Source organism: Hemicordylus capensis, chromosome 3 (genome assembly GCF_027244095.1).
Source record: "Hemicordylus capensis ecotype Gifberg chromosome 3, rHemCap1.1.pri, whole genome shotgun sequence".
Lineage (NCBI taxonomy): Eukaryota > Metazoa > Chordata > Lepidosauria > Squamata > Cordylidae > Hemicordylus > Hemicordylus capensis.
The window spans coordinates 100,227,638-100,238,724 of NC_069659.1; the positions used below are offsets into that span (position 1 = coordinate 100,227,638).

General features: G+C 52.9%; 1 long non-coding RNA gene across 1 annotated transcript; it reads left to right on the forward strand.

Annotated features, from left to right (window-relative positions):
• The first annotated feature begins 21 nt into the window (after positions 1–21).
• On the forward strand, positions 22–1,483 carry LOC128349407 (uncharacterized). The gene is made up of 2 exons (XR_008318807.1): positions 22–829; positions 1,036–1,483. It is a non-coding gene; the product is annotated as an uncharacterized LOC128349407 (long non-coding RNA).
• Positions 1,484–11,087: the final 9,604 nt, after the last annotated feature.

An 11,087-nucleotide genomic window follows, 5' to 3' on the forward strand; every position in this document is an offset into this window, starting at 1 on the left:
GTTTGGTCCTGCAAAGCTTCGGGCAGCTGAACCCCCTCCCTCTCCGTTTATCTTCAAGATCTCGCGAGACCTCTGTCAATGAAGTCTTGCGGTGGTAACAGAAAGGGGTTCCCTAGGTCACGTGAGCATCCCTATGTGGTCTGGCCGCCATTTTAAGTTCTGTGCGGCTGGCGGCTGGCTGTTGAAGTGGCGCAACTTGTGGGAGGGAAAAGCGAAGGGAGAAGGGGAAAGAAATAGGGGGAGGTTATTATATGGAGGATATTCAGCGGCTAGGCCGCGGCGAGGGAGAGTGTCATTATGTCACGGCGTGGCTCGTTTCTGACCCGTGTGTGACCTAGGAGCGGTCGCCTGGCAACAGGCAAGGTGGGCGAGAAGTGCTCTGGTCTCTCCGCTTGGCTGTCTTGCGGAAGCGAGATCCGCACCCGCCCGCTTGAGCACCAAGCAAAGAGAAGGTGGTGCCCACACTAGACCCACACTAACCCGACAAGCATTCCTTTGCCAGCCACCTGTTGCACCCCTCAGGGATTCTTCCTTCTGCTACTCTCCGCTGGAAAGACGAAGAGGAAGCCTCTTCCTGCACAGGGAGACAGAGGAAGAAAAGTCCTTGGTGCAGTATGGCTAGTGGTGACACATACCATCCGTGCGAGCATCAGCGTGCACAAGATGGATGTTGAACCTAGTAGATAGAGGCACATTAGAGGAGAATTGTGTACACATAATTCCCCAAGCTCCTTGGCTTAACATCGGAACAGCAGCAGTCACTTTCCCTTCCTTAGGGCCACATACTTGTTACATGTGTGCTTTCTCCCCTAAGATCTGGCAGCTTCTGGTAAGCAACAAGATGCTTTTCTTAATTCTCTATTAGCTACAGCATTATTTTTCCAACTGTCTTGAGTCAAGGCCCACCTTCTAGTTCTGCCACCTAATCAGCAGCAGCCATCTGTTCCACAGGAGAGTGTACCTGGACAGTTATGTGCATGCAGGCTATGTGCAAAGACTCTCTCTCTCTCTCTCTCTCTCTCTCTCTCTCTCTAGGCCCAATTCAACATCATAATTACAAACAGGAATAGAGCAAGATGTAAAAGTAGCAGCTCCCTACAAATCAGGTTTGGGACTGATGAGCAGGAATCCCTACAAATCTAGCATGTCTTGGGTTCTTCAGGATCTTACCCCTTTCCAGAATAATGAAACTGCTTCAGCTGATTCAGAACAATTGGTCTTTCCCAGCCTTCCCTGGGGATCTCAAGGACTGAGTCTGGGACTTTCTGGATGCAAAGCATGTACTCTGCAACTGAGCAACTACCCCATTTAAATTATTCCATGCCCTGCAAAGTGAGGATACAGCACCATCTGAGAACCACCAAGCAAGTTAATGTCTGTCAGGATATATGTGACTGAATCCAACTTTTAAAACTGTCCTTGTATTAACTTTTTAAATGCTCCTACTCTGTATTGTCTGTAAATATATGCTAGATGGAGACCAGTTTCAGTCTTACCACAAATGTATTCCTCATTTCCCACTACAGCAGCCATAGAGTGAGAAGCAGAACTGATAGTAAACTTAAGCTCGATATTCAGCCCTTGCTCCCTTATGAGGCAACTACATCCTCTCTACTTATAGAAATCATAGGAACATAGAACTCGGCCTTATACCAAATCAGACCATTGGTCTATCTAGCTCAGTATTTTCTACAACAGAGGTTCCCAACAGGAGGTACTAGTACCCCAGGGGTCCTTGAAGGGTTCTCAGAGAGTACTTCAAGCCCTGCCTCCCCATGATGCAGCTATGTTATTTGTTCCCCCACCTGAGGATTGCCAGCTTGAAACTGAGTGATGTGTCCACTCTAGAAGGGGAGGGAGGAGAGTGAACACACTCTACTGAAGCTCAGCATACCCCTCCACTTGACCTGACTAACAGGCTTCAGAAATTAGCACTGAGTACTCTCACTGAAATTAATAGGACAAGTGAACTTATCCCATTAATTTTAGTGGGAGTACTCTCTCATGAGTAACTTTGTCTGGATGTAAGCCAGTGACTAGAGTAGCCTGTCTCATAACTATATTTGTGTGTGCGCGCGCACGTGATACACACACACCATTTAATTTATATACCACCCTTCCAAAAATGGCTCAGAAATTGTACCCCATTATGAGGTACCTAAGCAGAGGTTCATGAAAGAAGGGGTACACATGTTTTAAAAGGTTGGGAACCACTGGACTACCCTGATTGTTCTAGAAATTAGATGTCCCTAGTACTATCAAGCTCACTGTTACTGAAGAATTAAGAAATTGTATAAGTTAAAGATCTTTTCTGGCACAAAACTGTAATTTTATTACTTGGGGAAAGTTGGCTGGCTCAGATTCCCAGGTGTTTTGTCCATGACTGACTTTAACATAGAGAACCTTTAACTCTTGTTTTAAAGTTCAGGGCCGAGAGGCAATAACAGCCTCCCATTCTTTTAATGAACTTAGTTCCAGGGATAAGGGGTGGACATTTTTCCCATACCTTATTTTACTTATTTAATGGAAATTTTTCCATTGCTACAATTCCATTGGCTAACATCTGGTCTAGTGCTACACATGTGCAGCAGTGCAAGTTCCTGGCCCTCAGGAACTTGGTGATGCACAGTGGGCTTCAGAGGAAAGGAAAGATAGGTAAAATTGCCCCTTCCCCTGCTCAAGCAACAGCATAGCAGTAGTCTGGAACTTACACTGTTGCACTTGTGCAATACTAGTCTCAATGTCCAGCATTGTTTAATAAAATGCATTACTGTTGATGCCACTGCAATATTAGACAAATTCAGCAATTTCAAACTTGTAATTAATTCTTTCCAAAGTTGTAATTATGTCTAGGGAGTGTGTGAGTGGATACATAAGTTTCATTAAGCATTCCAATTTTAAAAATCCTTTCAATATAAAGCTTTGGATTTGTTTCAGTATAACAAAGCACATGAAGCATCTTTATTGATTCCGTCCCCTACCCAAATTAGATATTTCAGTTGAACTACACAGCTATTTGAAAAACTTTTGAGATACAGTGTGGGAAATTAATATAGTAAAGACATTTTTTAAAACTATAACTATGTCAAATAACATGCCAAATAAAAGATCTATTTAGGATATCAGGAAAATATGTATAGTGATTTTTTTTTTTTTTGAAAAGGAAACTTGCAGATTTTATGCAAAATGAAGGGGAAATTCACATGGGAAAGTTTTCCAATACAAAATTTTCCAGGAAACCCACATTTAGCTAATTGGCTGAATAAAAGCAATTTGCTCAAAATGCATTGAGGACTTACATTATACCAGCAATGAAAATAAGATGTTAGAGGCATGCTAGTGGGAGTTGCACAGATGCACATCATTTTGTTCCCCAACCCCCTTGACTTGCATCATGATGGATGTGTCAAAGTCAGGTTTGACACATCAAATTCAGGTTGGGTTGCCCACCCCTAGACTGGGCAGGTCAGGAGTCTATGGTCCACAAAGGAGAGACTCCCTTACATAAACTACTTGGAGTTCCTGGTGGTACTCAAAGCCATCAAAAGTCTGACCTATTACATCCGTGGCACAGTGGTTCAAATACAAACTGACAACACCACAGCAAAAGCGTTCTGCCAGGGTGGCATGTGCTCTCACCACCTGCTGTACCTGGCCATCCACGTTTGGGAATGGGCTATCCATTGAAGCATCACACTCACAGCTATACACATACAAGGAAAGGACAACATGCTCACAGACTCTCTGAACAGGACCACTTTCTTCGACTGCAAGTGGATTCTGGCCTCAGGCTCTGTGCAGACCCTATTCAACAATGGGTCACTCCCTTGATAGACATGTTTACATCTCAGCACAGCACTCAGTGCTGCCAATTCTGCTCCTGAGCAAGGATAGGCTTGGCTCACTTGGGGATGTATTTACCCACCACTGGGGAGGTCAACTCCACTACATGTTTTCTCCAATTCCACTCTTACTGAGGATACTCCAAAAGGTCAGGGAAGACAGGACGTCCTGCATACTGATCACAACTTGGTGGCTGAGGAGACATTGGTTTCCCTATCTCCTCCACTTATCCTACACCTCTATTTCCCGCAGATGCCCAGCCTTAGAGAGCTTGGCACGTGTGTGAAGCCCATTTGTGTGAAGGTACTGTTGACCACCAGAACTAGTGTAACAGTTACAGTGTAAGCAACATGCCATTTTCCCAGTACTTGCAAGTTCTCAGGTACTTTTCAGACCAGTCTTACAAACACTTACTCCAAAACAAATCCTACTGAGTTCAATAGGACTCCTAGGGAAGTATGCATGGGAAATTCCTAGGAATGCAGTGATTTTTTATTTAGATGTAAAAATTGTTGCTGAGCTGTAAAGACATGCTAATTTGGTAGGGATGTGCGGTTCGGTTCGGATCCGGACCGGTTCGTCTGAACCGGTCTGGATCCGGCGGCTCGATCCCGGACCGAATCGGGCCCTTCCGGGGACCGAGCCGGACCGAATTCGAGCCGGTTCGGTACCGAACCGGCTCGGGTTTCCCGAACCGGTTCAGGAACGAAATTGAGTCTCTGGAGTGTCTCTTTAAAGTTCCAAGTGTGTCCTCCATTTTGTGTCTCCTTCCCGAAACTTTTGCTCCTCCTTGCATCCATTTTGTGATGCTATTTCCAGGCATTGTATTGGCTGCGCTATTGATCCTTGATTGGCCAGAATGAGTCCTTTGGTCTGGTAGGCTGCTTGGCTGTTGCACTGTTGAGAGCTGGCACCCTGTTGGCCGTGGGGGGAGTGCAAAGGTGGGGGCTCCCAAAGGAGGGAATTTCAAACCTATATAAACCCAAGCCTCTTCTCTGGAAACTTCTCTTGGCTGCAGTTGTGGGATCATCTCTGAGACCTGCTTGCCCTTTGCTGGCTGCTCTGGTGTCTCTGTGAGTCCTGACTGTGTCCTGTGTCTCTTTGTGTGTGCTCTGTCTAATCCTTTGTCCACCTGCCCTTTGTGACTCTCTGTGTGTCTCCTCTCTCTGTCTGTCTCTTGTCTGTATACTGTGTGTTACTTCACTTTACTTTCTTCTTAATTTCCCCCAATTTTCCCTGTTCCTTGTCTGTCTGCTTTTCTCCCCCCCTCCCCCCTTTCCCTTCTCATCCTTTGGGCCTACCCTCCCCCTCCCCCACTCCCACCCACTGCATCCTCATTGCTTTAAATCTTCTTCCATTAATTATTGCTCTTTGTCCTGCCTTGTTTTTGTCCAACTTTTTGATTTTCACATTGCATTCCATTGGTTTCATTTATATATTGCTTGCTGGTTTTGCTTAAATTGTACCATTTTGTTTGTTTCTGCTGACTGCTGCTGCCCTGCGAGTTGGTTCCCTGAATCCCTCCCCCCCACCCCCAGAGGATTCTGTTGTTGTTTCTTGTTGTCCCATATAATCAGTTTTGGTTCCCTGCTCCAAACTTGCCCCTCCAAGTCCAACCACACCCCACCCCAACCCCACCCCATCCAGCCTTCTCCCAAGTTTGCTGCTGCCAAACAGAGTCCAGTTTTCTTTGCTTGGTTCCACTTATTCATTTGCTATTATTAATTTGCAGCAATTGTGGTTTCATTGTCTCTGTTCACTTAGTGGCCCCCCTCAGAGTCTGTGTTTGGTTCCCCCTCCCCACACCCCCACACCCAAGTTTTTTCTGCTGGTTATAGTCTTTCTTTTCATTTTTTTTTTAAACTTCTGGCTTCTGTTCTCTTGATATATATTGCTTTATATATTTTGCTACCCTCCTCCTCCTCCTCCCCCCCGCCTGCCCCCCCCCACCCTCCCTCCTCCCAGACCCTAGCCCAGGCCCAGCTCCTCCCCCAACCACCCCATCCAGCCTAATCGCTGCTGCTGCCCGAGTTGTTCCAGTTTCTCCTTTGCTGTTTGTTGTTGCCCCCTCCCCATCCCCCCAACACCCCTCTGCCACACACTAGCCCCCAACCACACACACCCTCTCTGCTCCCCCCACCCCACCTCTTTTTCTCCTTGCCCCCGACTCTCTCCACTTACCCCAGGCCCCCTGCCACACACTAGCCCCAACCACACACACCCTCTCTGCTCCCCCCACCCCACCTCTTTTTCTCCTTGCCCCCGACTCTCTCCACTTACCCCAGGCCCCCTGCCACACACTAGCCCCAACCATACACACCCTCTCTGCTCCCCCCACCCCACCTCTTTTCCTCCTTGCCCCTGACTCTCTCCACTTACCCCAGGCCCCCTACCACACACTAGCCCCAACCACACACACCCTCTCTGCTCCCCCCACCCCACCTCTTTTCCTCCTTGCCCCCGACTCTCTCCACTTACCCCAGGCCCCCTGCCACACACTAGCCCCCAACCACACACACCCTCTCTGCTCCCCCCGCCTCTTTGGACCGCTGCTACTGCTGTGTCCTCCCCCCACACCTGAATCCCCCCTCCCTGCTGCGCTGCGCTTCTCCTCTCTCCTCTTTCTCTCTATCATCTCTCTTTCTCCTCTCTCTCTCTTTCTTTTCTCTCTCTCTCCTCTCTTTCTCTTTGTCCCTGCCCCCCCTCTCTTTTCTCTCTCTCTTAGTCTTTTCTCTCTCTGCTCCCCTTCACTTTCCACCTCCTCTCCCACAGCTGCAGCCGCACACAGTAGCCTACCCACCTGGCGGCTGCCATCGGTTATTTTTTTCTTTTTATAGTTTTTGGTTGATTTTGTCTCTGCTTGGGGGTGAGTTGAGCGACACAAATAGTGTTGTCTCCTCACTTCTGCCCCTCCATCGTTGTTGAACTACCCCGGTTGCCTGTGTGCCTCGTGCGGCCGCCCTGCTGTGTCTCAGCCCAGGGTGGCTGGCTGGCGGCGGCGAATCCGTGACCAGCAGTGAGCGGCAGGAGAAGGACCGGAAGAAGAGGGGTTAGTGCGTGTGCGATTGTGCACCTTTTGTTGCCCCTTTCTCTCCCTAGCTGGCGGTTTTAAATAGGGACACCCCTATTCTGAAATGCATTTGGGTGTGGGGAGGAGGGAGGGAACCTTGGAGAGGAGATGTACTGTTGTAAAACTTGTGTCTTCATGCCCATGCCCAGTAAAGAAATTGCTGCTGTGTGTTGCGTTGCATTGCATGCGTCTTGCAGGTGGTTTTTGAACAGGTGCCTTCCAGAGTGCTTCCTTGCCTCTGGGGCAGTCTGAGTGGGGCCCAGGGTTCTGATGCGATGCTGCCACTACATGCTGGGCCCATGCCATGCCAGAGTGCTTCCTTGCCTCTGGGGCAGTCTGAGTGGGGTCCTGGCTGGGCTCTGATGCTGCCACTACATGCTGGGCCAATACACACGTATGATGATGATCATGATGTTCAATCCATGAGGCTGCCATCAAGTGTTTGCTGCTGCTTGCTTGCCATGGCATTGGGCAGGCAGAGTCACAGAGTGGGTGGGTTCAACCTCTGTGTTGGTGTGACTGGGTTCTGGTTTTGGTTGTGTGCAATTTAGAGTCACTAAATAGGCTGCATTGAGTTTGATGCTCCCCCCACAGGAGCATTACTTGAGAGCCACCCCCCAGAACCCACACTTTGTGTTCCAGTTCACTAAATAAGGGTTTCCTCCTTTGATCTGCAGGTTCCCAAGCGTTGACTGCATCCCTCCCCCACCCCCGGTAGGTGCTGTGCCCTCCCCCCATCCACTCTCCCCCCCCAAAAAAGCTAAAAACTTGCCACCCACACCACAACTACTCCACCCAACTGCCCGTGCCACCCTCCCACACCGGGGTTCCACCCTTTAACCCCCTATTTTTCTAAAAAAAAAACCCTCCCAGACCCATCTCCCCAATTGGCTTGGTGGTTGACTCCCAAATTCAAAAAGGACACCCTCCCCCTCACTTCGATTGGCTTCCCCCCCATATCAAAAAGTCTTCCTTTCCCCCCAATTGGCTTCCTTTTTTGAAAACAAACTTCCCCCCCGCCGCCTCCAAATCAGCTGCCTTTTTTTTGGCCCCTAAGCCCCTCCAAATTATTTTTCTGACCCTGTCTGGCCTTCCTCCTAAAGTCTCCCTCCTTCTGACCTAGCAGCATGTCTGAGCGCCGTGTGGCGGGCAGGGCTCGCTCAAGGCTGGCAGGCAGAGGTGGGAGAGGCCAGGTGCGGGGTGCGCCTGCGGCACGGGGAGGGAGAGGACGCGGGGAGCCTGAGGACACCCCAGTTCTCCCCATTGGAGAATTCTTTGCTCCGGCCCCATCTTTGGTGCGCAGGATTCAGTTCCCCACGCCTGCTGCCGCCAATCGCGGCAGAGGCAGAGGCACCGTTAGGGCTGTGGCGGGTCCCTCCTCGCCGGCGGCACCAGGTGCTGCTGAGCTACCGCCAGTTGTTGAGGTGGAGGAGACTGTGGAGTTGGAAGAGCAGGTAGAGGGCGGTGAGGACCGTGCGGCTGGCAGCGATGCAGCCAGGTTCTCCCTCCCTCTGGGGCCCCTTCCCCCTATCCTTTCGCCGCTCAGTGGGGCCCCCCCTCGTGAAGCCCGACACTCTGGTGGGGAGCGGTCTGGCGAGGTGGTGGAGGAGAGGCCTGCCTCTCCGATGCCAGTTGAGCCGGGCCCTTCCTCCGCTGTGGAGGGCGGAAGGGGCAGGTTGGGTGGCAGCAGTGGGCAGGCAGCGGCGGCCGCCCCCCCCCCCAGGACTGCAGCCACCCTGCGAGAAACGGCCTAGGACGGCGCCCAGGGCGCAGGAGGCCAAGGGCAGTGGTGCATGGGTGCATTTTGAGGTCCCTCAAGATGACCCATTCCACGCCCGCTGTGTCCACTGCAGGATGCTTGTCAGCCGTGGAAGGGACCCTGCGCACCTGGATACGACGCCTATGTGGAGACACCTAGAGCGTCACCACCCAGGTCTCAGGGGACAGGCTGGCAGCGCTAGTGCGCCTTGTGCATCTGCCACTAGGGTGGGCAGCGGCAGTGTGCCAGCCAGCAGGCAGGCTACACTGCCCGTCCAGCGGTGGACGCAGTCCTCGGGCAGCCAGCGTATTGTTCGCGTGGACCATCATCACCTCACCCGCCTCATAGGGGAGATGATTTCCACCGATGACCAGCCGTTTCAGGTGGTCGAGAACAACGGCTTCCGCCGTATTCTCCAATACCTGGCTCCCGAATACGTCATCCCCTCAAGGACGACGTTCAGCCGGAACGTGGTCCCCTCCCTGTACCGCCGGTGCAGGGAGCTCGTGTCGGCCGAGCTGCGTGCAGCTCCGGCCGGGACAAGCGTGCATTTCACGACTGACCTCTGGACCAGTGTCAGTGGGATGCACGCTTCTTTCCTGGCCCTCACTGCCCACTGGTGGGGACCGGAGAGTGAGGGGACCTCCGCGGGCGATGCTTCCGGGTCCGGCGCGGCTCCTGCTGCACTACGGCACAGGTGGGCCGTCCTGCACGTGGAGACGATGGACACGAGGCACACCGCGGAGGAGGTGGCGGCCGTACTCGACCGCCAGATAGAGGAGTGGATTGGCGGGTGTCCACACCTCTCCCGCGGCTTCATTGTCACCGACAATGGAGCCAACGTTACCGCCGCTGTCGAGACAGTCATGGACTGTGTGAACATACGGTGTATGGCACACACGCTCCATCTGACCGTCAGGGACGCCCTTGGCCTTAAGGAGCTGAAGGCGTCCCAGGAGAAGGGGGCCCGCCCCATCCCAGCTGCTGTTGCTGCCACGGCCACGCTTGTGGATAAGTCCCGCAAGCTGGCCGCCCACTTCCACCGCAGCGAGAAGTCCAGGAGACTGCTTCGCCAGAAGCAGGATGACCTTGGCCTTCCTCGCCATCTCATCCCTACGGATGTGGAGACGCGGTGGAACTCCACCTTCCTCCTGTTCCAGCGCCTGTTGGAGCAGGAGAGAGCCCTTGTCGCCCTGGCGAGGGACGAGTCCTTGGATGTCTGCGACTTCTCGAACGCAGAGTGGAAGCAGATGTCCGAGGCGGTGTCGGCACTCGAGCCCTTCCAGCTTGCCACGAAGGGCTTGTGTGGCGACACCACTCCCTTGAGCCAGGCGCTGCCCACAGCTGTTGGTCTCGAGAAGCTGATGGGTGGACTCCATATCTCTCTGACCACGCCAGAGGGTCGTGCTCTGGCTGGGAGGCTGAGGTCTGGGGTTGACAAGCGGCTCGTTGATGTGCTGGGAGACAGGGAGGAGTATGTCCTCGCTTGTCTCTGTCACCCAGCCCTCAAGGGCAATGCCGTGAGTGCCGACGACTTGCCCAGGTGGAAGGGCATCCTGGTCGAGAAGGTTAGGGAGGAGGAGGCCGCTAGGGCCCGCAGAGACCAGGGTGTTGGTAGTGGTGCGGGGGCAGCCCTCGCGGCCCAACCCGCACCCAGCAGCAGCATGGGCGGCCAGCCGGCGTCAGCTTCCCCTTCCCCTCCCTCTTCCCAGTCCAGCAGCGCGGCATCCCAGGCGGCGCCATCGCAGCAGCCATTTGCTACCGACTCGAGATCCGCCCAGTGGTTTCAGCGGTTCTGCTATGGCGCCATGCCTGGTATGCGGGAGGCTCGACCTGCCAGGCCCCCCTCCAGTGCTGAGCAATGCGTTGCGCAGTACTTGGAGGAGCCTGTGGAGGGAGACGGCGTGGACTGCGCACAGTTCTGGGCGAGCCGCCGCCAAGTCTGGCCGGACCTGGCGGTGGTGGCTGTGCGCCTCCTCTCCTGCCCCCCAACCAGTGTCCAGAGCGAGCGGGTGTTTTCACGTGCCGGGGACGTGGTGACACCCTCTCGCTCCCGCTTGGACCCTGGTCTGGTGGAGCAGCTGGTCTTCCTTAAGGTGAACCTCCCCCTGTTGGGCTACCCCAAGCTGCAGTTTGAGACGGGCGAGTGATTACCGTGGGTTGCCCCATGGTTGGTCACCTGCCTGGCTCGACCTCTGCTTATCCCTACCCTCCCCCCTTCCACCTCTAGCTGAGCTGACGTGACAGATGCTGAGCCGTGCCAGCCAGTCGCAGCGTGTAGTGTGCCCACACAGAGATGCAGTTGTAGTAGTAGTTGTAGTGCTGCGACTGGCCAGATGTTCACAATGCCCACGCCCACCTAAAAAGAAACCCAATGCTGACCAGCACAGGCCCTTTATCTATCCACCTGTCAGC